This window comes from Aulonocara stuartgranti (genome assembly GCF_965226115.1).
Source record: "Aulonocara stuartgranti genome assembly, chromosome: 23".
Classification (NCBI taxonomy): Eukaryota; Metazoa; Chordata; class Actinopteri; order Cichliformes; family Cichlidae; genus Aulonocara; species Aulonocara stuartgranti.
In genome coordinates, this window is record NC_138958.1 from 30,216,766 (window position 1) to 30,243,025 (window position 26,260).

General features: G+C 40.9%; 1 protein-coding gene and 1 long non-coding RNA gene across 8 annotated transcripts in view; one reads left to right on the forward strand and one right to left on the reverse strand.

Moving 5' to 3' along the window:
- ncam2 (neural cell adhesion molecule 2) overlaps positions 1 to 26,260 on the forward strand; it is a 454,622-nt gene that overhangs the window by 210,173 nt on the left and 218,189 nt on the right. The window contains exon 1 of one of the 4 annotated variants that reach the window (XM_082525249.1): positions 19,570 to 19,576. The exons of the other annotated variants lie outside the window; for them this stretch is intronic. The gene's annotated coding sequence lies outside the window, so the exon portion shown is untranslated. Of the gene's footprint in view, positions 1 to 19,569; positions 19,577 to 26,260 lie in introns of those variants that run through there. 4 annotated transcript variants of the gene reach the window in all.
- Positions 11,251 to 14,347, reverse strand: LOC309701204. 4 transcript variants are annotated; one of them, XR_014274902.1, is made up of 5 exons: positions 14,308 to 14,347; positions 13,574 to 14,186; positions 13,054 to 13,206; positions 12,603 to 12,690; positions 11,251 to 12,017 (listed from the first exon to the last, which is right to left on the reverse strand). It is a non-coding gene; the product is annotated as an uncharacterized lncRNA (long non-coding RNA). The 4 variants fall into 4 exon arrangements; XR_014274903.1 differs by having other exon boundaries at positions 13,574 to 13,609; positions 14,054 to 14,341; XR_014274904.1 differs by having other exon boundaries at positions 13,574 to 13,637; positions 14,054 to 14,341.

The window sequence follows — 26,260 nt, forward strand, 5'->3', positions numbered from 1 at the left end:
ATCCGTGGATGAGATTAAGCTCAGACTCGACCCTACTCCCACCCACACCTTGCTTCTGTAATGTAAACTTCTGCAGCCAGAGGAATTCATTATGGTCAGTCTTAATCCATTTTCAACATCGTGAAACATGAAAGTGGTCTGAGTCAGAAGTTGGCTCGATTTAATTAGACTGGCTCACCAGATCGCTATCGGAGAGCTTTATCAGAGAGACAAGCGTTGAAATCTGTGAGTACAGATTATTCTGAGATGTTGCGATTACATACTACTTAACTCTCCTCAGCTGAAAGAAAAAGTGACATTATTTGAAATTTTTATGGATGACAGGTTGAAGGAGATTCCGATATAGATTTGGAATTACAGTGCTGTGCAGATGTCTAGAGCCAGCTCTCGTTTCTTTTTTGTTTTTGTTTTCAAGGAGCCAAACTTTCTTGTCATTTTTTAACATGGAGGATAAAATAAGTGACTGAGCTGAAAAGCTGTTTACAGTATAAGATGTATCAAGCCCTTGGATTGTTCCATCTACTATCACCAATGCCTTTTCCTAGATGATCTCACTGGGAAGCGCTTCCGCTCCCTTAAGGCCAAAACAGAGAGAATGAGGACAGAGGAGCTTCTTCCCCCAGGCTATTCGGGGCCTGAACCAGGTGTAGGACTGGACTCTCCCAAACACGTCACTATAAGACTGGACTCTCACACACGTCACCACACGCACTACCACACATTTCCTATAATCCTATAATTACTATAATTTATAATCCTTATCTTTATAATCTCTTCTGCTATTTGCACAGTCTTTACTGTAAATTCCTAAATTGATTTGTAAATTTTTGTAGTAAACTGTAAATTGTAAATATTGTAAAACTTTTCTTCTGTCATTTAATGGTCGGGCATTGTACAGCTACAAGCATTTCACCCCCATGTCATACTGTGTATGGTTGTGTGTGTGTGTGACAAATAAAATTTGAATTTGAATTTGAAAAGATGGCTGTAGGAAGGGAAATAGGAGAAGAGGCTGAGGTAAAAGAAATTACGTAAGAAGTGGACTCAAAATCAGCGGTACAACAGTGAATGTCTACAGCCATCTGTCGAAGACTGTAGAGGTTCTGTTATGGTTTGAGGGTACATTTCAGGGAGAGGTGTTGGGGAACCTCTCAGAATTAATTTAATTATGAATGTGGGAAAGTATCATCAAATTATAATCCACCATGCAAAACCATCCGGAAGCATTTTTGATCAAGACAATGATCTGAAACGCACCGCCAATGCAATAAAAGCATACCTGGAGAGAAAACACGCAGTGAAACACTATGAGTCATGGATTGGACTCCCCAGTGTCCAGACTTTGACATTATTGTAGATCATGTTGACAGAGAACAGAACAAAAGACAGAAACATCCAAAAAGAGCTTTGAATACCCTTCAAGAAGCCTGGAGAACTATTTCTGAAGACTACTTAAGAAATTACTAGAAAGCTGCCTAAGACAGTTGAGGTTTTGTTGAAGAATAAAAGTTGTCATAGCTAATATTGACTTTCAAGCTCATTAGCCTCCTAAGAACCGAACTCTTTCTTGGCATGCATTTGGAATTTCTCTTTGCCATTTGGGCCGATTGTGACCTGATGAATGTATAAACAAAGAAGTATGTGATTTTTTTTTTTTTTTACCTGATTTTTGTTTCTGAGAAAAATGAGATCCATATATGAGGACATTCACTTTAAATTTCAATAGAACAGTGACAGTAAAACGTCCTCGTAAGTGGCTATCAGGCCCTTGTAGAGCAAAATTTCGTATTTTGGTCTAGCCAAACCAAAATGTGATGTCCACATATGTGGACGCCAGGTCCTAGGAGGTTAGAATTGTAAAAACTTAGTTTTTTTTCCTGAATTGCTATGTGTGTTAACCCCCCCCCCCCACACTATATCTACCGTATTTCCCGGACTATAAAGCGCACCTGAATATTAGCTGCACAAGCTAAAATCAGGGGAAAATCCTGTTTTGTACATACATTAACCACATGACCAAAAGCCGCAGGTGTTTCAATGTTGACTTATCATATGTAAGAGAATATGCACAAAAGGAATTGTCAGGAAAGAGATGGCTGTATGGAGACACACCCCTTTTATTAATATTTTGAAAAACAAGTTATGGGTACATATAGAGCTGGGCGATATGAGATTTTTTCATATCACGATATGTTTTTTTCATTTCAGGCGATAACGATATCTATCACGATATAAGCCAAATAACTATATTTGTAAGATTTAAATGTGCCGTTGCTCACAAGTAAAATGTGAAATAATCAGCAGCTTGTTTTTATTTAAATATTTATTTCCCATAATAAGTTCAACAGGGTAGATGTACTTAAGGAACATGAGACTTTTTCAGATAAATAAAGGCAAATATTACAAACTACACAAAAGGCAGCCGCTAAAGCGTTTAAGTTTCAAAATAGAACAAACAAAACAGACTACTAAATTGTCAATTCCACTTAGAAACAAAATATTAATTCTAAAAATAAATCTTAGTTTGTTTTACAGAAGAACAGACAAAATTGACTAACTTTTGTCAATATCAAATAAACTGAGAACTAAAAGGAAATTCTCAATCTCTCCTTGTTGTATAGCTTAGCTTTTCAAACAGTTTTAACAGTTACTTTAGTCTGACAAAAGCCGAATGACGAATTAGCGCTTCCAGTCAGAGACTGAGGCTACGTCCACACGTACACGGGTATTTTTGAAAACGGAGATTTTCCGTTTTCGTTTTAAAAAATAATCCCGTCCACACATAAAGGCAGAAATGAAGGAAAACGCTGCTATGAACATGCCAAAGCAGCAGGTGGCGCTAGATTCCTAACCATGCAGAAATGTTGGCCAATCAGAAGTCTAGAAGCCTCGGTGGGAAAAAGTAAACAAAGCTGGGGCATAGAAGCAGAACCGAGTCGTACAGTGGGGCAAAAAAGTATTTAGTCAGCCACCAATTGTGCAAGTTCCCCCACCTAAAATGATGAGAGAGGTCAGTAATTTGCACCAGAGGTACACTTCAACTGTGAGAGACAGAATGTGAAAAAAAAAATCCATGAATCCACATGGTAGGATTTGTAAAGAATTTATTGGTAAATCAGGGTGGAAAATAAGTATTTGGTCAATAACAAAAATACAACTCAATACTTTGTAACATAACCTTTGTTGGCAATAACAGAGGTCAAACGTTTACTATAGGTCTTTACCAGGTTTGCACACACAGTAGCTGGTATTTTGGCCCATTCCTCCATGCAGATCTTCTCGAGAGCAGTGATGTTTTGGGGCTGTCGCCGAGCAACACGGACTTTCAACTCCCGCCACAGATTTTCTATGGGGTTGAGGTCTGGAGACTGGCTAGGCCACTCCAGGACTTTCAAATGCTTCTTACGGAGCCACTCCTTTGTTGCCCGGGCGGTGTGTTTTGGATCATTGTCATGTTGGAAGACCCAGCCTCGTTTCATCTTCAAAGTTCTCACTGATGGAAGGAGGTTTTGGCTCAAAATCTCACGATACATGGCCCCATTCATTCTGTCCTTAACACGGATCAGTCGTCCTGTCCCCTTGGCAGAAAAACAGCCCCATAGCATGATGTTTCCACCCCCATGCTTCACAGTAGGTATGGTGTTCTTGGGATGCAACTCAGTATTCTTCTTCCTCCAAACACGACGAGTTGAGTTTATACCAAAAAGTTCTACTTTGGTTTCATCTGACCACATGACATTCTCCCAATCCTCTGCTGTATCATCCATGTGCTCTCTGGCAAACTTCAGACGGGCCTGGACATGCACTGGCTTCAGCAGCGGAACACGTCTGGCACTGCGGGATTTGATTCCCTGCCGTTGTAGTGTGTTACTGATGGTGACCTTTGTTACTTTGGTCCCAGCTCTCTGCAGGTCATTCACCAGGTCCCCCCGTGTGGTTCTGGGATCTTTGCTCACCGTTCTCATGATCATTTTGACCCCACGGGATGAGATCTTGCATGGAGCCCCAGATCGAGGGAGATTATCAGTGGTCTTGTATGTCTTCCATTTTCTGATGATTGCTCCCACAGTTGATTTTTTCACACCAAGCTGCTTGCCTATTGTAGATTCACTCTTCCCAGTCTGGTGCAGGTCTACAATACTTTTCCTGGTATCCTTCGAAAGCTCTTTGGTCTTGGCCATGGCGGAGTTTGGAGTCTGACTGTTTGAGGCTGTGGACAGGTGTCTTTTATACAGATGATGAGTTCAAACAGGTGCCATTCATACAGGTAACGAGTGGGGGACAGAAAAGCTTCTTACAGAAGACGTTACAGTTCTGTGAGAGCCAGAGATTTTCCTTGTTTGAGGTGACCAAATACTTATTTTCCACCCTAATTTACGAATAAATTCTTTACAAATCCTACCATGTGAATTCATGGATTTTTTTTTCACATTCTGTCTCTCACAGTTGAAGTGTACCTCTGGTGCAAATTACTGACCTCTGTCATCATTTTAAGTGGGGGAACTTGCACAATCGGTGGCTGACTAAATACTTTTTTGCCCCACTGTATGTGTGGAGGGACAGTAACTGTGTGTATATGTAAGCATTTAAACAATGCAGAGAGTAGAATTAACAGTAACAGTATTGTAGAAATTCATTTCACCGAAACAATAACGTGGCGCAGTTTATTGTATTTCCAGACTTGCTTTCGGCACAATTTACAGTGCACGCTACTCTGTTTTTTGTCAGACTTGAAATAGCCGAAATACCTTCACACTACTGAACTTCTATGGCTCTTCCGTTCGACACTCTCTCCGGCGTTGGAACCATCATCTGTTTTCTCTTCGGTCACGCTCGGTTGATTTTTCTAGTCGGCACACTCATTTCCTCCATTATGCGCTGGCTCCATTACCCGCTGGCTGCTTCCCAAACAAACACACGTGCGGCTTGGCACTTGTGCTGTACGTAACAAGTCACGCGACGTGACGCTGCGGCTGTGATTGGTTCGGCTCTGCGCTACTTAATTTGGATTGGCTGACCTTTTTTTTTTTTTTTTAAGAGGACAAGAGCGGCGAAGTCTATCGCGATAGTTTAATTTCTCTATCGAGTAAAAGTTATATCGCGATACATATCGTTATCGTTCTATCGCCCAGCTCTAGGTACATATTTGCATAACTTTTTAGGTATATGTATAAGTAGCGGTAATTACAAGTACGAAACATGTACTGTGCTTCATAAATGAGTAACAAATGTAGTACATAACAATAACCTACAGCACACCAGAAAAATAGATTCAGACTACCTTTTAGGCTCAGGTGCAGTGACACGGCTTTAACAAGAAGAAAATTCAGTCATTCACCACCATCTTCCAGCGCACTAAAACCACCAAAGTCCTCTTCTCCAGTGTCGGATACGAACAGGCTCAGGATGGTTACGTCATCCACTCTCAGCTTCTTTCATTCGTTGTCACTTACAAAACCAAAGAAATCCTCGTTGTCAGTGTCAGAGTCGAACACCCTCTGAAGGGCCGTGGCAGTGTCCTCCTCTCCATCATGCAGCAGTCCAGCCCTTCGAAATCCGTTGGTGATCATGGATGTTTTCACACTTTTCCACGCTGTCAGATTCCACCGGTGGAGTTGAGCATAACTTGCTTTTCGCAAGTTTATCGCCACTCGTCATCCACGACTCCCGCTGAACGCGTAGCGTTAATTTGAAGTTTGTTTTTTGCGCTACTTGTACAGCACTATGTTGCCTGGCGGATGGACACGTGACCAACATACCACTCTTGAACCCCGATACTGTGTGTCTGATCACATGCCCTTCCGCCAGGCAACGTAGTGCCGTACAACAGCGGAACAAACAAAACAAATCGTCTTACGATATGACAAACATCATGGACAATCCATAGAAAAGCCGCACCTGACTAAAAGCCACAGGGTTCAAAGCTTGTGCAAAAAGTAGCGGCTTATAGCCCGACAATTACTGTGGTTCCTATTTTCCTAGAGAAAAAAATGAGGGGTTGCTCAAGACGTTTCCACAGTATTGTAGATACAGGACTGTGTTGTAGGTGCAATGATTGCTACAGTGAATGTTCAGTTTAGATGAGAGTAAGAGTTAGCAATAAAGAATTTTACCATGTAAAAAAGTCAAAACCTAGGCAGAAACCACTTAATATGGAATGCTTAAGCAGTTTTATCCTTTCAGCGTGGGGTTTTAGCATTATGCTTTTTCTGTTTCATTCCAATTCTCATTGCATCTTTTCTGCACATACCCATCCAAATTCTGATTGAGTTTAGGACTGGTTTTGTTTTGGGGGGGTTTTCGTCTTATTCTTATTTATTTGATAGATATTCAGACAAGTGTATTGTGTATAGCTTATATATGACTGAATGAATAACGTCTGCATGAGCTTAGGGTGAGCACTGCAAAGGCTTCAGCAGAGGCTGAATTGGTGCAGCATGCAAATCAAGAATGTTATTTGGTCTCTGAAAAGTAATGCAATATACATCTCTCAAAGGTTATTCATATCTATTAGGTCACATTTTGTCATGACACCAGTTGAGCCCTATTCCATAACCACCACTTTAAAATTGATCTAAAAAACCTAAATCTCCATCTTTTGATTTGACTCAGGGAATAAAATTCCTCTGAAAGGTTTCTATAACATTCACACTTTTATCAAAATTACATCTGCTGTAAGAGTATGAATAAATGTTTAAATATTGAGATAAGCACTGGGCTGGGAGAGAATAATTTTCACCCTCTGTGAAGCAAATGCTGAAATGAGAAAGGTTTCATGCTCCTACTGACAATGCTAACATGCTAATGTCTGTCAAGTGTAATGTTGGTCATTTGGCATGCTAATATTGCTAATTAGCAAACATTTAATAACTGACTGATATATTAATGAGGCTGATATATCAGATAATATTAGCTATTTGTTGATATATCGGTATTTGCATTTTTACAGCCAATAAAGGAAAACGATAAAAGTAAAGAAGAAAGAGTAGAAACACCCTTCAGGCATGTCACAAGTGCTGATGTTGCATAGTTTGTCCATCAGAGGGCACTCTGCAACTTACATGCTGGCAAAACGTGTTTTAAAATGCCACAAAATAACAACCAGCTGATCTCCAAGCACAACCAGTAAATGCAGGAGAGATGTCTCTTGGCTGTGCTATGTCTCGTTTAAATGCCACATTATGCCACCAGAAGAAGTGGGTGGGGAAAAGGAGGTCTGGATTTCCCTGTATAGAGTGCTGCCCCCATGACCCAGACTCAGATAAGTGTGAGAAAAAAATTGATAGATTGATGAATGGATGGATGTTGAAGAAATTGCATTACTTTACATTAAGGTGACATTAAATAAAAAGCCTGGGAATCTCTACATTTATTATAATTCATCCTAAAAGGGATTACTGCCAATTCTCATTGCATCTATCCAGTAATTCTCTGGACATTTTCACTCAGAAACACTGATGCTAAACTCAAGCTGGTGCTAAAGGAAAAGAAAAAACCTCTATTATGTGGAAACCATGACAAGCAAATCAACAATGCCTTTTTTAGAGGCTTGCCAGTGACAACAAAGATCCATGCATGCAACTGCATGTTATGTTGCAACTGTTATTTTTAGCTACAATGTAAAAGAGGTGTTCATTACAGGCTCCTTCTCCAGCATGTGTGGCTATCTAGCTAAGGTGTTTTTATTTTCACTTTGAGTTTTTCTCAAAGGCTTGAGAGGCTTCTATTTTTTTATGAGGCTTCGATTTTTCTGTGCAATGATGTGATGTGACGAATAGGACTGTCAGATATATAAAAATATGCTAAATTAATTTATCACGGGATGATAAAGGGATGTGGCTGTGCTTGTGTTCGCACTTGTGCGAATGCTGTAGGTGGCAAGAACATTCTTTCACTGCGTTTCATCAGTCTGAGTTGTCACAAAGCAGCTGAAAATGCTCATTTGGCTCACTTTCAGAGGGTGAAACTCATTTAGTTTACCCTAAAGATTGGCTGATATGTTGACAGATTAATGAAACAGAAGTAAGTGAGGGAGCATCGGTTGGTGTTTAGGCTTGAAGCTGCAATTGAAATGGCACAGAATCTTAAGATTCCAGTGTGACTGTCCTTTGTCCACCAACGTCTCTATTCTCAACCGTATTGATCACCTGGTCAGAGGGTTTTGAAATCATACTCACGAGGACCAGTGAGCATTCAAGAGCGCTGAGATGATTATCACTTATATTGGCTTGGCACTTCCACTGGACAGCTGAGGTAATTAACAGGAGAGAGGTAGGAACATCGATAGCTGACTGCCTCTATTAATGCATTACCTAAGATGTTATTACTATGCCGAAAAGGGATGTTAGTCTTTGCCATGCTGCACATATTTTACTCAATGATGTTGTTCACCTGCAGTTGTAGTCATTTTCTTTTTCAACTAGTATTCCAGTTGCACACAATTTAAGCCTGGTTGCAAATTTTCTTATCTACGTTATTAAATTAAGTTTGCTAATGGCCATGTCATCAGAGGTTTACCTTACTTTATTTTGAATAAAGATTTCCTAACATCATTTTTAGCAATTTATTTATTTTCATCTATTTATTATTTATTTTTATTTATTTATTTATTTTCAGCAGGGACGATTTATCCCATATGTGGAAAAATCTTTTGGTACAAGAGTTGTTAAATAATAATGATGATAATGATAATAATATCTGAGAGATGATTCTCTGCCATATATTGTATTGCAAGGATAGCAGCATGTGGTACCAACGATTTCCTGTATCTATCCTTGTGGCAGTGGAGCTGAATCAGAATCAGAATCAGAATACTTTATTGATCCCTGGGGGAAATTATTTTTTGTTACAGTGCTCCATTTTAAACCAACATTAAGACAAGACAGACAATACACTAACTAAGAATAGTACAATATATACATATATATACATACATACATACATAAGTCACTCATAAATAAATAGTTGGAAAAGAAACATGTGTAGCTGTAGCAGCAAACAGTGTGTTAAGTGGATGCGTTGTACAGGGAGATGGCCACAGGCAGGAATGATTTCCTGTGTCGTTCAGTGGTGCTTTTCGGTAATCTCAGTCTCTCACTGAACGAGCTCCTGTGACTGACCAGCATGTCATGGAGTGGGTGGGAGGTGTTATCCAACATTGTCTTTATCTTGGACAGCATCCGCCTCTCCGACACCACCTTGAGGGAGTCCAGCTCCGTCCCCACAACATTGCTGGCCTTACGGATTAGTTTATTAAGTCTGTTGGCATCTGCGACCCTCAGCCTGCTCCCCCAGCATGCAACAGCATAGAGGATCGCACTGGCCACAACAGACTCATAGAAAATCCTCAGCATTTTCTGGCAGATGTTGAAGGACCTCAGTCGCCTCAAAAAATAGAGACGACTCTGGCCCTTCCTGTAAAGTGCTGTGGTGTTTTTAGCCCAGTCCAGTTTATTGTCAATGTGTACTCCAAGGTATTTATAGTCCTCCACAATGTCAACACTGACCCCCTGAATTGAAACAGGGGTCAAGTGTTTCCTGGTCTTCCTGAAGTCCACGATCAGTTCCTTGGTCTTTGCCACGTTGAGCTGCAGATGATTCTGCTCACACCACGTGACAAAGGAGTCGACCACAGCCCGGTACTCTGTCTCATCATCCCTGCTGATGCATCCAACCACCGCAGAGTCATCAGAAAACTTCTGAAGATGGCAGGTCTCTGTGCAGTGGCTGAAGTCTGTGGTGTAGAGGGTGAAGAGGAAGGGGGAGAGGACAGTCCCCTGTGGTGCCCCTGTGTTGCTGATCACCTTGTCAGACACACACTGTGGGAATACTTTTGTGAAGGGGAAGTGCTCCGTTGACGTCCAGTAAGTGCTGCAAAGGATGGTCAGGATTATCCATAATGGGTAATTATGATGGCTTCACAAGTGTCCAGTTTACACCTAATTAAAGAGACAGACTTCCTGATCAAGTTTCTTCAGTCTGTTGGTGTGTCACCAGCTACTGATCCTGCCCTCCCAGCAGACCACAGCAAATTACATTGCACTCACTACAACTGAGCGATAGAAAATCTATATAATTTTGCTGTACACATTGAAGGATCTCAGCCTCCTTAGTAAGCAGAGACTCCTCATCCCCTTCTTATATACAGCCTCTTTGTTGGTCTTCCAGTTGAGCCTGCTGTTGCTGTGGCTGTTGATCACCATCTCTTCGGTCTTACTCACATTCAAGGGCATATGATTTCTCCTGTACCACTCCACTGCTACTGCTCATCACTAATACAGCCAACCACTGCTGACTACAAATTGAATATAAGATGCACAAGGTGAACAGGAATGGAGACAGCACAGTCGCCTGGGAGAGACTGTATTGCATGTCACTAAATCAAAACGACCACTGCCCAGTCTCACATACTGTGGCATGTTTGTCAGTTATCAAATGAGGTGGTGGACGTGTTTACTGACAATACCTGTAGCATCTTTGCAGAAGCAGCTACACTGAAAAAAATATGTTGTTGGATTTACTTAATTCAATGGTGGACATTTGTTGCACACAGATGTTTTGCTTTGGCAGCAACTTAAACAATTGAGTTAAATTAACAATTTATTCATGTTCAATAAACCTGTGCAATTTGTGTTGATAAAATGTGACTTAAACATGTTTTGATGAAGTAATTTGAGCTCTTGAAATATTTTAATCCTTCACAATTTTCTCACTTTATCCCAACACCATTCAATAACTTTTACCCAATACTACTTGGTCACTTAAATGCTACATGTTATCTTCAAATTACATTTTGCTATTATATTCTAGCATCAAATACACAATTTTCAAATGGAGGCCTTATAACAGATTGTATTGTTCTCTTCCAAGATGGTTGCTGGCATCCACCAGTAACCTTTCAAAACAAAATGTCTAATTTCACTGCATTGACAGTAGGTAAAGAATTAAACTGACATTACTCCTCCACTGAATCTACATAAATCAACAGTTAAATAATGTCAGTTCTTCCGTGTTCTCTGGAATCAATCACAGCAAAGAAATTAGACTGTTTCTTTTGAAAAATGTTGGGAAAGAACAAATCAAAACATTCTATTTAAGGCCTCTGACGTCAAGATTCAGTTAAACAACAATTATAACTAAACAATTTGAGGTAATGTTAGTTTCCATTAACATTAAATTAGGTTACTGAATTGGCAAACACCTTCCTATTAACATTACCCATTTTACCCCAATAACTAAAGAAATTAGCACTTGCAGGTCAAAACCTTTATTCAAGAGATGCAAAAATAACATTGATACAGTGACTGTCAAAAATTACAGCACTGATCATACTGTGACATCTTGGTTCAAAACAGCACACTTAGAAATATTCAACGTTCTTTACTTCAACTGAATGAAACTGAAAATAACATTTCACACGACCCATATGGGATATTTAGACTGCATAACTGTTCATGCTACATCTCTTCACTAGTAAAAGAAAGAAAAAATACAAAGAGAAATTTAAAAATGCTGCCAAAATGCTGTACAGAGCAAAAGGAAAAACAAACAAAAACAACAAAAACGGCTCGTCCTCATGGCAGTTGCAGAGTATATAAAAATGAACCCTGCGATCTGTTCATGGAATTGAGCTTCAAAAATGCAGCAGAACAAGTGTGAGATTTAAATGTCCTCTCACCTAGAGCTGATCAGCTTGCATGCATAACAGTGAGCTTCGTTGCAGGAGCAGTTTTGTCTTAGTTGTGAGTTTTTCTTGAGAGCTGAGTTGCATCCAACTCCATTACCACCCTTTGAATCACCTCAAAAGTGTAGCAGAGTTGTGATGGGTAACTCATATTGAAGGAATAAAAAAGGTCCAAACAGCATGGCTACTGCAAAGGTCACGTTATCCAGATCTTGAAGAACTACTATACCCTCGATGATGATGCCAACATCAGAAAAGTCATTGCCTGGTGCATCCTCTGGAGACAGATGTTCATTGTGGTTTTCTCAATCTGTGCAGTGGCCTCAGTCAAGTCCTGGTTAAACACAAAACATTTCTTTAAGATTCCTTTTTAAACTCATCTCTTTTGAATCTACCAGTTCTAATGTTAGAGTAATTTAAACCAATGCAAGCAACATAGTAAATAGCTATAGCCAAAGAGTTGCCTGCCATGCTGCCATTCATGGTCTAACAGAGTTTCTAAGACAGAGTGAAAAACATAATAATTTCAAATGCTTTACATTAGTTTTTGTTAGAAAGACACCGGCCCATCAGAAATCCAGGTTATGTCACTCAGAAGATGTTAGAATTTAGACTTTCAGCCCCACAATTTGGTTAGCTGTTGGTCAGTTGGTCATTTTTTCAAACAAAAGCTAAATATTGGGGGGATTTTCCTTTGTTCACTAGAATGACAAATTTAAAGTTTTTTCACACTGATGTGACCCCTAATATAGGGGGGTGGGGCCTCAAGGGGGGGCGGCCGAGTTCACTACCAGGCCTCATGTGAACTTCAAATTATTAAAGAGGACTACTGGTCCTAACCAGTCCAATGAGGATCAAGTGGATAACTAAATGCATTTTTAAAAGTTGCAAAGCCACAATCTACTCATAAAACACTCACCATGAACTCCTGCACCAAGATGTTGCAATTGTCTTTCACACAGATGCGGAGCACTTTGATGAGACTCCCTTCGAGCATTAATGTCATCCTAAAGTATTATAACAAAGAAAACAGAGATTTGTGAACTTTTCAGTAGCACAGAAGAAAATGATCCCAGACAAAAACTTAAACCAGTCAACATGCAACACCAGCATCTACAAAGAAATATCAAAAGTTCCTGTTTGACATCAACTTTATGGATATATAGTTTCCAGAACATTTATTTTTTTTTAAAAAGATAAATTTTTCTCAGTGGGCCAGTAAATGCATAACGAAAATTATGGCATCCTTTCGGTGGAATCAGTACTCACGGGTAATAGTTGACTGTTTCAATGGATGCAGCATAAAAATCTTTTACTGACCTAATGCAATACATATACACTTTGTAGTTAAAGAATTTTAAAGTTCATACTGTCATCATGGCAGCTACATCCTTTAGCTTTGTGCCCTGTTCCCCCGATCACTTTGCAAACACTTTCAGCAGACTGTCAGAGAGAAACTCAGCTCCGTCAGAAACCTTGACTGTAAAGGCATGGTTGGGATGCACTGGAATGCTGCATTTCATCTAAAATGACATAAAATTATTTTGAAATAACAGCAGGCACTGTGCTTGGTTAATCAGCAATGTTTTGTTGAATAAAAACTGTGTTTCCAGATCTTATGGGATTAAAAAAATCCAAAGATGTTTGTTTCTGATTTGCAACCCAAGAACCCACAAGTTACAACCTCATTTTAGTTCAAGTGTGCATTAATGTGAGTCCAGTAATCACCTTTCTGACAATACATACAGGTTAAACCTATGGCAGATTTTGGATTTCTCAGTTGTATTAATAGGGTGGTCTATTTGAGTATGCATGCACCTAATAACTATAAAAAATCTATTATAATTAGGTTACAGAAACCTTAAGCGAAAATAGAATATACTTTCTTACCATAACACCTTGAACCCACAATCCATCAGCTGACTCCTGGTGAAATGCAGAATAGAGGTCATCTCTCAATGTGCAGCAAAAAAAAAACAAAAACAAACGGACAGCAGGTGAGGGCAGGAGGGGTAGGGATGTAAGCTAGCATAATGCCACTGATGATATTAGCTTAAGCTGTTCAATGTCCAAAATCTCACTAACACCACGGTGCAGTAAATACACAATGTAACTGAAGAGTCAGTTGGCAAATCTATTCACACAGAAAACCAAATTATGTTATGAGTGCCTCGTAATTAGGTTTAATGTGATATTACGGCTCTTGTGCCAAAGACAAATTCAAATGAAAAAGCGCCAATTCTTTGACAACAGATAAAACAGCAAATCAGCTAACGGCTCTTTTTTAGCATGTTACATGGCGGCACTCTAGACGTTTAACTACATTTGGCTGAAATATGGTAAACATTAATTCAAAAAATCAAGACATACCAAAAAACGTAGAGTTGGCTGCTCGACTTGACTGAGATGGATGCATTTTTTAAACCACGATCCAAAGCCCGCGAGATGAAATCACGCGTGGTTTCACGAGATTTAACGTTGCTATCTTATTGACTTACTTCACCTGAACATGATATGAACAATTTAATACACCCTTTCTGCATATCATGTAGTTTTTACACTATATAGTTACATTTATCTTTAAAACATGAGGCAATTGTGTTAAATACATGCAAGATGCTTACATAAATCCAAGAGATGGCCAGTCCCTTTTTTTCAGTGTACTGAATCATGTTAGAAATGGCTAAATCAAACCAGTGGAGTCCTTACTATTAAAATGGGAATACGTTTCTTTTTGGTATGGAGATGACTGCTCCCAGATTTGATCTTGAAGCAAACTGCAGAGGGTCAAGAGATGTTTTCACCTTTGGCCTTACTTGGACCAAGACTCTCTGTCATCCAACTGATGAGTGGGAAAATGAGAAGGGAATTTCTCCTGTTGGCACAGGAATGACCACTTAATCGTGACTAGAACATTAAACTGCATTATTGGAATGCATTTCCAATTCAGCGTTTACCTGAGGGGTCGTTAAATGTTACAGCTTTAATTAGACTAGCATGCTATACGTGGGCTGTAACAGCTTCACACAGGAAATTATCATAGATGGGTAGTTTGCATATCATTAAAAACACATAAAAGCTATTTGCTAGCCACCATTTGCCAATCTGTATTTATGTACATGCAACACCAAACATGTTATTAAAAAGTGGGTAAAGACCCACTAAGATTAGCTAACACAAAGGTCGGCTAATATACTACTAGCTAGTAGTTTAGCTACAGAGAAGAAGTGGTCATTTTGTTTCTCCACTGTCTTACAATCTTCCTGATGTGTGTCTGGTTACATTTACAATATCTTCAGCTTCCCATGCCTCTTCTGTAACATGATGAGAGCTAAACAACAGTAGCAGCAGTAGGTTTCAAGGATTCCACAAACACATTACACCCTGAGCTTCACATTCTTGTGAAGCTAAAAGTAAATGTGTATGTGTTGCCAAAAGTTTTATAAAGCAGTGTTGCTGTAACACAAAAACATGCTGAGCTTCCAGATGTAATCCAAGTCTCACAGGTTAGAGAAAAAATTCCTTTCTAACTCCAAGTGACCAACAGCAGCTCTGGCATCATCACAAAACTTCCACTTTCAGTCAGAAAGGGATCATTCCTTAATCCTCAGCCATCAGAAATGCCATCGATTGCCTGTAAAGTTTGATTTTGATTTTTTTCTCCATCTCCCCCTCTCTTTCTTTTTCGCTCTCCTTCTACATCCCAGCTGTGATGGCCGAAGGCTGTCAGGAGCTGCGAGGATCTGAGCTGTTGCCAGCATACATGCACATCAAAGTGCACCATCTGTCCTGTCTCCACTTGGCCATGCAGGACAGACAATAAACACAAAATAATTATTCAACAGAGTAATTACACAACAAGTAGGACTATTAAGCAAAATAGACCTATGTTACGTTCCCCTGGGGGGTCTAGGCGGGGAGGGGGAAGTAACAAAAGTGGCCGGGTCAGAAAAAGGAGTCAAGAGGCGAAACAGTTAAATAAAACAGTTTTATTGAAGTAATTAAACTAAAAGAGACGGACAAGCCGCTATCACCATAAAAGTAACACAAACAAAACTCAGGCGTTGGTCAGTAATGCAAAATGTCAAAAGGAAAACACAGCTCACTAGCTGAAAACCACAAAACACAGCTCACTAGCCGGAAACACCGCAAAACACTCAGCTCACTAGCTGTACCCACACAAATGGCACTCTGGCCCAGAGCTCACCCTGCTCTGGGCTTAAATACCTTTAATTGCTGATGGGAGTCAGCTGTACAGGAGGGTAAGGTGGCACCTCAGGCAGAAGAGGTGGTGGGACACGCCCACACAGGCACCTTCAGGAGGAGGCCCAGCTAGGGCCGTAACAACCTAAAATATTAGTTTGAGTGTTTAGCTTCATGGTCTAAAGCATCTAGCTTCTGCCTTTTCATTCATGTCTTTCTTTTTTATTTACTCTCAAATGATCTCACTTCAAATAATTTCGCCATATCCTGCTAAATAGATATTGAGACTTTGAAAATTAATCTGAAAGATTGAAATTAAGTCACTAGAACCTATATTTGAGTGAGAAAGCTCACTTTGGTAAGCCGCTTTACCACTCTGGTAAGGTGGAGAGTTCATGCTGTAGAGAACTGCTAAATATTCCATTATGCTCAGTATTTGGTTTTATCAGGTTGTCAGAAATACAGTGAGAGGAGCTTGAAGAGGACACTGATAGCAGTCATGCTAGTACAGAAATAAAAGTTATATGCTCTTGTCAGAAACTAGTGTTTACGCAGCCACGTAGTACTGTACAGCATGTGCAAGATTAGACTTGTGAAGTGCTCTAGTATAACAGCATAGTGGGGAACAGTGTGTTTCAAGTACTGTAATACCGAAATTGAATAAATTAGAATTCGTGATTTGTGTTTGGATTCAGTGCAAAATGGCCTCTCAGGCTCTCAGGAGTCAGTGCTGCATATATAGTTAGGTCCATAGTTTGTTGGACAAAGAGATCATTTCTGTAGGTTTGCTTCTCTACACCACCATAGTGGATCATATAGTTAAGACAAGACTGAAGCACAAACTTTCAGTTTTAATTCAAAAGGTTTCTTTTCTTTTTTCTTTTTCTGGTTTGCTTTAACAGTTTAGAAGTTACAGGCATTTTTACAGCTAGTCCCTCATTTTCTCAGGCTCAAAATTAAATATAAGGTTCATTTTTAAAACTTGGATGAAAATCCTTTGCAGTGGGTGACCTGACATCTACATCCCATGACACCACCAAGTGCTGCGTTTCCTCCCTTGAGATGCTCAGCAAGCACTTTCAGTTTCTGCTTGTTTGTGGGCCTGCGCATACAGTTGTCTAAAATAACTAAAAAGCATTCACTGTTGGGTTGGCTCAGGTACGTGACTTGGCAATTGAAGAATATGCCACTCATTTGCAGGACAGTGGCAGCTCTTTTAGGTGTTTTGGCAAAAAGTCTAAGCTAGTCTTCCTGTTGTTTTCATCTCGTTGTAAACCATTTCCATTGGTGGAGGTGACTAATTGTAGACTTAGACAGTGACATACCTACCTCCTTGAGTGTTCTTGACTTGAAATAATTCTTTCTTTATCCACTTTAGTCGTCTTCTGGGCTCTTTTGGTATTGCTGAGCTAGCCAATCCATTTCTTCTTTTTTAAGCATATGCCAGATTTTGTTTATGTTTTTATTTCTCTGATTGGTTTGCTTTGGTTGTTGCACTCACATCTCTTTGGGCCTCATATTTAAAATAACAATTAAAAGCTATGGAACTTCAGATACTTTGTCTGCTTCATTTGTCATGAAATAAAAAGACAATAGGCCTTACCTGGCCATGAAACTGCTTGTCAGTCAAAGTCAAATTAAGCTGGGTACTCCAGCTTTCTCCCGTAGTCCAAAGACATGCAGTTAGCGGGGTTAGGTTAATTGGTTATTGGTGTGAATGTGAGTGTGAATGGTTGTCTGTCTCTAGTTGTTAGCCCTGCAACAGACTGGTGACCTGTCCAGGGTGTACCCTGCCTCTCGCCCTATAATAGCTGGAATTGGCTCAAGCCACCCTGGGACCCTAACAAGGATAAGTGGAAGAGAATGGATGGACCAGATAAAGCTAAAATTCTCCACTCCATTCGCATTTTAATGATTCAAATTAAAATCCACTAAGGTTGTATCTATATACAACCTTAGTGGATTTTAATTTGAATCATTTGACAAAACTATAAAAGTCGTATATTTGTCCAACAAATTAAGGATCTACCTCTTGACACCAATTTGGTCCCAATACTAATTTTAAATGATATATATACTCAGGTATGAAAGAAATCAGAAGGAAAAACATAAATTCTCTGGAAGGTATGTGTTCAGATATGTACATTCAGGTATGCAGCAAGCTAAGCAGGCAGTCCACATCAGAGTATATATAAGAGAGTTCTGGAACTCTTACCAAGAGAACTAAAAGGAGTAATCTCAGTTCAGTTCAGTTCATTTTTATTTCAGACATATACATTCACCAACATTTCATAACATATTTCCATGTACTTGTTTGAAAAGGAGTAGGCAGAAGTATATACTTATTTAGCCCTACCTCCTCAGGTTTATCTGCCTGAGTAATTCAAAATAATGAACAGGTCAGAGATATAATTAGAGTTAGGTCTTGTAGAGCTGTTAAATCAATACAGTACAGCATCTTAATAAATTGTTCAACTTTACAGGCAACTGAGAAGCACAAGGCAAATGGAAAAACACTCAAATGATGCATAGAGTCTTCTGCTATTGATTTTGTTCTGAAGCAAATTTATGTGCTTTTACTGCCATTTACTGTATAAACACTTTTTTCTACCTGCTTCACTGTTTTATTAGAAATGAAGAGTCATTTTATTTCAGACATCCAGACAGCTGCTGAAACTCAGAAACAAGATGAAAGTACTTTGTGTTTAAAGGATCATGTCAGCAGGACTAGAAAATGGCATCATGTTTTAAAGAACAGGATAATTGCTATACACAGATTACTGGTAGGTTTGTTACTAATAAGGACGGATGCTGAAACCTTGATGTTCGCACAGTTGAACTTATAGAAATGAAGATATCAAAGGATCAGGGTTCACGAAGCAATCAATATTTGAACAAAAGAAGAACCAAGGAGTTTGCAGACTTTATAGGGATTACTTCAGAGAAACAGTTTTCTCTTGTTTTCTTATACTGGAAATCTTGCAGCTTTGTACTTCCCCATATCTGTTTGCCTCTTCTGCAAAATGTAAAATATGCCTTTACTTATCCAAAGTGATAGGTGATTTAGATGTACATGAACTTTTGAGTCAAAACAACGGAAGAAGAAGATGAAGAAAAGATCATAGAAGCAATCTATGTACATGTAAACAACGTGGTATTGGTATACCCGAATATTGTGGTGATCAGTAGCATAATTATCTCTTAGTCAGAGATTTGATCATTGCCAGATCAACATCGTTGTAGGTTTGTGGTCATTTTTTTCCACAACCTAAAACACAAGAGGATTTGTTAGCATATGCAAGGTTTCTAGATTAGTACAATCTTAGAGTATAGAGTGGTGTTTTGGGCCAGGGGGCACTTTTTGTTCAGTAGCAAGTGTGTAGGACAGAGCTGGACTGGCCATTGGGCATACCAGGCATTTGCCCGGTGGGCTGATGGTGATTTTTCATTTTTATGGGCCGATGGGTGTTTTTTTGTTTTTTGGGTGTTTTTTTTGTAACTGTATAAACAATGAAAGCTGGTGGATTGGCCAGATGCTGGCCAATGTGTAAAAATAACTCAGTTGTTTTGTGGTGGTTTCTATGGCGGAGCTTCCACAGAGACCAGCAGGTGGATGAGGGAAAGGAGAGGCAGGAGGAGGAGAGGCCCAAGGCGGCCGCCGGTCTGAGTGTCAGGTGAACTGAACTTCAGGTAAGAAGTTATGACCTGCAGTCTATCTGGGTCAGATATAAACCAAGTTTAAGGGTAGTTTATTTTCGCTGTGCTGACTTTTTACAGTCAGTTACAATAACTCGTACTGCGTACTAGCTAGCATGACGGAGTTTCCATACAGCTGGGCGGGTGCTATGATGTTGCTTGCCAACCGTCCCGTAAAAAACGGAATCGTCTCGTATTCAGAGAAAATATTACGCGTTTCATATTGAGCTGAAAAGGAACAGTTTGTCCCGTTCTTCAGCTACAATGGAAAAAGATACAAAGCTGGAGTTATTCTGCGTCTTTACGCTGTCAGCTGCCTCTTCTTCTCTCATTCTCTCTCTCCTGTTGCTACCTCAATAATGAAACTGATCAATGATCAGCTGACCGGCTTTTCTCTCTTGTTTGTTTATCTCCTACTTTGCGCCAGAAAGAGGAAACCAGCGGATGTCACGTTAAACAACAGCAGCACGTTTAAGCTTGATCAGCTGTTGTTAGAAGTTATTTAATATTACTTTCTAGTATCAGCTGATGTTTGCTGGAGCCACAGCTGTATTCAGCTCCAAAACACAGACTTAACAATGTGGTGTGTGCTGTATAGTGCAGCGAGGAATGCCCAGACCTCTACATTGGAGAGACCAAACAGCCACTTCACAAGCGTATGGCACAACATAGAAGAGCCACCTCCACAGGACAAGACTCAGCAGTCCATCTGCATCTTAAGGATAAAGGTCACTCTTTCGATGATGCCAATGTTCACATTTTGGACAGAGAGGACAGATGGTTTGAAAGAGGAGTGAAAGAAGCCATCTATGTCCACTGTGAGCGACCATCTTTGAACAGAGGTGGTGGTTTAGGACACCAACTCTCTGCCATCTATAATCCAGTTTTGAGATCCCTCCCCAGACGCCTTAACGCCCACTCACATCCTGGGCCATCTGACCTCAGGAATTCACATGATAAGGTGGGGCCAGGTTTCACAATGAACTCACCCGAAACTCTGGCTGATTGGGACCCACACCCAGTTTCACACCTTGGCTCAGGCGATTAGAGGATCATCAGGGGGTCCTTTTGTCCCTCTGTGGGGGGTCACTCCCACTAGGTTTAAATCTGGGACTCTCCACCATTTGACCTTAGAACTGAAGAAGCTTCTCGGATGAGAGGTGAAACGTCTTCAAGCAACTTAAAGAAGTCCAGACGCTTTTCTTTGCAAGCTCCTTTGACGATGGAGAAACAGGTTTACCTTTTAGGTGACGTGAATGAGTTGAAGGGAAGTTATGAACTGTTTCTGAGAAATAACACCAGGATGCTTTTCTAAGTAGCTGACAGCTGGTAACTGTGCAGGGGCGGGTCTAGCAAAGTGTTGCCAGGGGGGCCAGGTAGGGCATTAACAGGGAAAGGAGGGGACAAAGAAATACTTTTCTTTCTTATTCTCATTTTTCAAATTCAATTCAAATTCAAATTTTATTTGTCACACACACACAACCATACACAGTATGACATGGGGGTGAAATGCTTGTAGCTGTACAATGCCCGACCATTAAATGACAGAAGAAAGGTTTTACAATATTTACAATTTACAGGTTACTACAAAATTTACAAATTAACTTAGGAATTTACAGTAAAGAATGTGCAAATAGCAGAAGAGATTATAAAGATTATAAAGATTATAAATTATAGGAATTATAGGATTATAGGAAATGTGTGGTGGTGCGTGTGGTGACGTGTGTGAGAGTCCAGTCTTATAGTGACGTGTTTGGGAGAGTCCAGTCCTACACCTGGTTCAGGCCCCGAATAGCCTGGGGGAAGAAGCTCCTCCTCATTCTCTCTGTTTTGGCCTTAAGGGAGCGGAAGCGCTTCCCAGACCTCAACAGTGAGAAGAGTCCATTGTTGGGATGGGAGAGGTCCATCATAATCTTCCTAGCTTTGGACTTGCACCGCTTGGTGTAGATGGACAGCAGGTCAGGGAGCTCTGATTGAATGATGCGTTCGGCTGAGCGCACCACTCTTTGCAGATCTCGTCTGTCCTGCTTGGTGCTGTTCCCAAACCAGGTGCAGATGTTTGCCGTCAGGATGCTCTCGATGGTGCAGGAGTAGAAGTTCTTGAGCACCTTCAGTGACAGATGCATCATTTAAAATGTCTCGCTTTTAATAAGTAATTATCTGAATCTTACAACCAAAGTTTTTATCTGATATAAAATCTATAGACATCATACATATACCAGCAAGACAGTGTACATCACTGTCACAACAACATTCATTTTCATTCAAAGGCTTTATGGCTTTTCATATAATACCTGGTGGGCTGGTCTCTAGTCAAAATGCCCGGGCCGTTTTTTTGTCCCAGTCCAGCCCTGGTGTGGGATGTAGTATTTTTCTCAAGAAAGCCAGTCTTGTAAACTATCAAAGTTCATGGGCTAATAGCGGTAGCAGAAATTGTGTATTTTGACAAGTTATTAGAAACATCAATTGGTTAACTAGCTAAAGCTAATAAACTGGCAACAAATTGAGAATGTTATTTTTCTGACTTTATCTTAAAACAAGGTTTCAGTGATACTGAAATTATTAAGAACTGTGAAATAGCAAATGAACTTTGTGTGTAAAGTTGACAGATTAGTAAAGGATAACCTACATGGTCTGTGGCTAAAGTTAATTTTTGCCTCATCCACAAAAACTAAATGGTTAAGCTTTTAAGTGTAAATATAAAAGTACATCTAGAGTTAGATCATCTTCTCTAAAGGCAGTCCAGCAAAGTGAGACTTTTAATCCCTGCTCTCTGTCCTATCATTTTCTCTTTAACAAGAGGAGATGGCCAGAACATGTTGAGTCATTCATCAACCTGATTTCCCTCAGCAATAGTACAGTCATGTATTTTTGCAGAGGCAGTCTCTGCAATATTCTCTCCCTTTATTTTACTGAGGAGCTCGATGTTGTGAATGGAAAAACAACCACGCTTTGGTTTTATTGATTTATATTATTTTCTGTTTGTTTGCACCAGCAAAAGCACCCTTTCATAATCGGTGCAATAAGCGCCATCTCTAAATCCATTTGTCTCCGAGCTGAGCTTATTAAGACTCCACACCTTGACAAGAGCCAAAAAAGAAGCCACACTGAAGCCTGCCATTCGTTTTTGTTGAGTAACCATCATTTTTTTACATTTCCTTTTTTCCATGGGGATTTGGTAGAGAGCATTTAGCCTTACATCAAAGTTTTATGGTAGCTCTTGGGGGGGTCTGTGCTGTACTGCAGTCCCCATGCCGTCCATTAGCAACCGGCAGAACATGCTTGACCTGATCCAGTCCTTGCCTTCATGTCTTTTGCCATTTTCATAGTCACGCAGAAGAAATCACAGTTCTCTGCAGCTGGGTTGCTGTGGCATAGTGTGATGCTTCAGAGCAGGTCAAGTGGCAATACACAAAACTAGTGCTGCACTTCTTTCTCATTCCTCAGAATAAGAAGGAAGTACAAGCTTTGGTCTCTACGGGCAGGACCAAAGCCTGCAGAACTCAGCTTAGCCACATTATAGCAGAGATGCGAGACAGGAACATGTGATAGATAGCATTAATGATCACTGCATTTAGGTGAGCCCCTCTGCACTCATTTTAAATGCTCTCTGACTTGCGTGGCTTATTGGTACACGTAATGGAATTTATTAGTGATATTTATTAGATCAGTGCTTTAACTACTATTACAAGCCAAAATGACTCTTGTTAGAAATATCTGTAGGGTTGCATGGATGCATTTTTCATATCTGAAGATTAATGACTGCTTATTCTTATATGTCAAATTTTCTGAAAGCGTGGGAAAATTTATGCTTGTAATTCTCTTAAAATGTAACCCCCACCCACCCCCAAAAGGTGGAAATTGTGGCCACCTTATATATATATATATATATCTATCTATATATATATAAAAAAAAACAAAAAAAAAAAACACCCAGCACGCCCCTGCGGGCGGTTTATCCTTCAAGCTCGGGTCCTCTACCAGAGGCCTGGGAGCTTGAGGGTCCTGCGCAGTATCTTAGCTGTTCCCAGGACTGCGCTCTTCTGGACAGAGATCTCCGATGTTGTTCCCGGGATCTGCTGGAGCCACTCGCCTAGCTTGGGAGTCACCGCACCTAGTGCTCCGATTACCACGGGGACCACCGTTACCTTCACCCTCCACATCCTCTCGAGCTCTTCTCTGAGCCCTTGGTATTTCTCCAGCTTCTCGTGTTCCTTCTTCCTGATATTGCTGTCATTCGGAACCGCTACATCGATCACTACGGCCGTCTTCTTCTGTTTGTCTACCACCACTATGTCCGGTTGGTTAGCCACCACCATTTTGTCCGTCTGTATCTGGAAGTCCCACAGGATCTTAGCTCGGTCATTCTCCACCACCCTTGGGGGCATCTCCCATTTTGACCTCGGGACTTCCAGGTTATACTCGGCACAGATGTTCCTGTACACTATGCCGGCCACTTGGTTATGGCGTTCCATGTATGCCTTGCCTGCTAGCATCTTGCACCCTGCTGTTATGTGCTGGATTGTCTCTGGGGCATCTTTACACAGCCTGCACCTGGGGTCTTGCCTGGTGTGATAGACCCCAGCCTCTATGGATCTTGTGCTCAGAGCTTGTTCTTGTGCTGCCATGATTAGTGCTTCTGTGCTGTCTTTCAGTCCAGCTTTGTCCAGCCACTGGTAGGATTTCTGGATATCAGCCACCTCCTCTATCTGCCGGTGGTACATACCGTGCAGGGGCCTGTCCTTCCATGATGGTTCCTCGTCTCCCTCCTCTTTCTTGGGTTTCTGCTGCCTGAGGTATTCACTGAGCACTCGGTCAGTTGGGGCCATCTTCCCAATGTATTCTTGGATGTTCGTTGTCTCATCCTGGACTGTGGTGCTGACACTCACCAGTCCCCGGCCCCCTTCCTTCCGCTTAGCGTACAGCCTCAGGGTGCTGGATTTGGGGTGAAACCCTCCATGCATGGTAAGGAGCTTTCTTGTCTTTATGTCAGTGGCTTCTATCTCCTCCTTTGGCCAGCCTATTACCCCAGCAGGGTACCTGATCACGGGCAGGGCGTACGTGTTGATGGCCCGGATCTTGTTCTTACCATTCAGCTGACTCCTCAGGACTTGCCTGACCCTCTGCAGGTACTTGGTGGTTGCAGCTTTTCTAGCGGCCTCTTCATGGTTCCCATTCGCCTGTGGGATCCCCAAGTACTTGTAACTGTCCTCTATGTCTGCCGGCTCGGACGTCGCCCGGATCAACAAGGTCCGCGTCAGGTGTTGAGGAACCAGGGCACCCTGACGAAAAGTGGGCTACTGGAACAAGAAGGCATCGGTGGGCAAGGGACGAAAACAGGGCGTTGTTGGAATGCTACTACGCAAGTAACCCCGGCGGAAGGGGCTACATGAATAGGATTCGGAGCACTAGGTGCGGTGACTCCCAAGCTAGGCGAGTGGCTCCAGCAGATCCCGGGAACAACATCGGAGATCTCTGTCCAGAAGAGCGCAGTCCTGGGAACAGCTAAGATACTGCGCAGGACCCTCAAGCTCCCAGGCCTCTGGTAGAGGACCCGAGCTTGAAGGATAAAACCGCCCGCATGGGCGTGCTGGGTGTTTTATATATATATATACACACACACACACACACACATACATACATACATACATACATACATACATACATACAGGGAGTGCAGAATTATTAGGCAAGTTGTATTTTTGAGGAATAATTTTATTATTGAACAACAACCATGTTCTCAATGAACCCAAAAAACTCATTAATATCAAAGCTGAAGGTTTTTGGAAGTAGTTTTTAGTTTGTTTTTAGTTTTAGCTATTTTAGGGGGATATCTGTGTGTGCAGGTGACTATTACTGGGCATAATTATTAGGCAACTTAACAAAAAACAAATATATACCCATTTCAATTATTTATTTTTACCAGTGAAACCAATATAACATCTCCACAGTCACAAATATACATTTCTGACATTCAAAAACAAAACAAAAACAAATCAGCGACCAATATAGCCACCTTTCTTTGCAAGGACACTCAAAAGCCTGCCATCCATGGATTCTGTCAGTGTTTTGATCTGTTCACCATCAACATTGCGTGCAGCAGCAACCACAGCCTCCCAGACACTGTTCAGAGAGGTGTACTGTGTTCCCTCCTTGTAAATCTCACATTTGATGATGGACCACAGGTTCTCAATGGGGTTCAGATCAGGTGAACAAGGTGGCCATGTCATTAGTTTTTCTTCTTTTATACCCTTTCTTGCCAGCCACGCTGTGGAGTACTTGGACGCGTGTGATGGAGCATTGTCCTGCATGAAAATCACGTTTTTCTTGAAGGATGCAGACTTCTTCCTGTACCACTGCTTGAAGAAGGTGTCTTCCAGAAACTGGCAGTAGGACTGGGAGTTGAGCTTGACTCCATCCTCAACCCGAAAAGGCCCCACAAGCTCATCTTTGATGATACCAGCCCAAACCAGTACTCCACCTACACCTTGCTGGCGTTTGAGTCAGACTGGAGCGCTCTGCCCTTTACCAATCCAGCCATGGGCCCATCCATCTGGCCCATCAAGACTCACTCTCATTTCATCAGTCCATAAAACCTTAGAAAAATCAGTCTTGAGATATTTCTTGGCCCAGTCTTGACATTTCAGCTTGTGTGTCTTGTTCAGTGGTGGTCGTCTT